The sequence below is a fragment of the Myotis davidii genome, unplaced genomic scaffold, assembly GCF_000327345.1.
Source record: "Myotis davidii unplaced genomic scaffold, ASM32734v1 scaffold438, whole genome shotgun sequence".
Classification (NCBI taxonomy): domain Eukaryota; kingdom Metazoa; phylum Chordata; class Mammalia; order Chiroptera; family Vespertilionidae; genus Myotis; species Myotis davidii.
In genome coordinates, this window is record NW_006290031.1 from 5,975,964 (window position 1) to 5,977,948 (window position 1,985).

The window sequence follows — 1,985 nt, forward strand, 5'->3', positions numbered from 1 at the left end:
AAGAAGCCCCTTCGCCTTGACTTAGGGCAGTGGTCGGCAAACTGCAGCTCGGCAAACCTTGGCTCTTGAGCCACATGTGGCTCTTTGGCCCCTTGAGTGTGGCTCTTCCACAAAATACTGACTTCTGCGCAAGGGCCACAAAGTTTCAATCGCACTGTACGTGTGCGCCCGCACATGGTATTTTGTGGAAGAGCCACACTGAAGGGGCCAAAGAGCCACATGTGGCTTGCGAGCCAAGGCTTGCCGACTACGGACTAAGGGTATTAGTTACCTGGGGAGGCCATAACAAAGTACCACAAACAGGGTGGCTTAAAACAAAAGAAAGTTCCTGCCTCACAGTTCTGGAGGTTAGACGTCTGGAATCAGGGTGTCTGCAGGCCTGCATGCCCACTGATACCCGTGAGGGAATGCTTCCTTGCCTTTTCCTGGCTTCTGGGGGTCTGTGGCCAATCTTTGGCATTGCAGCTACATAACTCCAATTTCTGCCGTTGTCGTCACATGTGTTATCTCTGATTTCATAGCCATATTCTCACAAGACCATCAGTCACATTGAGCAGGGCTCCACTCTAGTACAACTCCGGGGTAACTAGTTATATCTGCAACAACTCTACTTCCAAGTAAAATCACATTCTGAGGGGTTTGTCCCTAGACTAGTTGGTGAGGCAAGGGGCCTGTAATAAGCCAGGCCAGTGGTCGGCAAATTGTGGCTCGGCAAACTGCGGCTCATGAGCCACATGCGGCTCTTTGGCCCCTTGAGAGTGTCTCTTCCACAAAATACCTACTTCTGTGCATGGGCCACGAAGTTTCAATCGCACTGTACGTGCGCGCCCGCACGCGGGATTTTGTGGAAGAGCCACAGTCAAGGGGCCAAAGAGCCGCATGTGACTCATGAGCCGCCGTTTGCCCACCACGGAGCCAGGCTGACAAGCTTAGCAATAGCGCCTTCCCACCTTCCACAGGGTCCCACACTTAGGCAAAAGGTAGGAGTTGAATCAAAATTGATCAGGAAAGGAAAACCTAGATAAAGGAAAGAGAAAGTCCAGATAAAAGTGGTGCAGACAAACAGAGCAAGAAAAACAAGAAAAATGACCTTAAAAAAATTGTTTTAACACTGCACAGAAACAAAAGAAGTCTTTAGAACAAAGCATCCTTCTGATAATCAGAAAAACTATACCCATATAAAAAATAGGTAACAGAAAAGTGTCAAGACAAATCCCATACAAGGACACTCTGTGCTCTCAATAAAAAGTCCTTCTTGAGAAGTTTTCACATCTTGTGAGAATGAATTGTAAATGATTGTTTTTTGCCACCTTAAAATTTCATGAGGAGAAAAATTCAAAATCTTGACAAACTACTTTCAATTTTGACATAATAAAGATTGTAAGGAAAAAAGAAATACATTGCTAAAAATATTTAAAACACATTTAACTTCACTAACCAACCTTTTTTTAAAATATATTTTATTGATTTTTTACAGAGAGGAAGGGAGAGAGATAGAGAGTCAGAAACATCGATGAGAGAGAAACATCGATCAGCTGCCTCCTGCACACCCCCTACTGGGGATGTGCCCGCAACCCAGATACATGCCCTTGACCGGAATCAAACCTGGGACCTTTCAGTCTGCAGGCCGATGCTCTATCCACTGAGCCAAACCGGTCTCGGCCACTAACCAACTTTTAATTGGTGACTACTAAAATGATGATAATATTCTAAATTTAAATTATTTTTCAGATTTATTCTTTTTCTCACTTGGTTTTGGCCTTGATTTCAGCCAAATATTGACTTTAACTCTTGGCCTTTTACTTAGCACTTGGAAAAAATATATATCAGTGCATTTAAATTCTGAAGATTTACTGTGTGAATGACAAAAGAACATGGATCCTTAGAGAGCTGCTTCCTCCCAAAAGGAGACTGAAGAAGGGGTTGAATTGTATACTCTCAGCCTCTCTTCCTAGATTCATCAATCAGATTAAGTCTTTATCAAT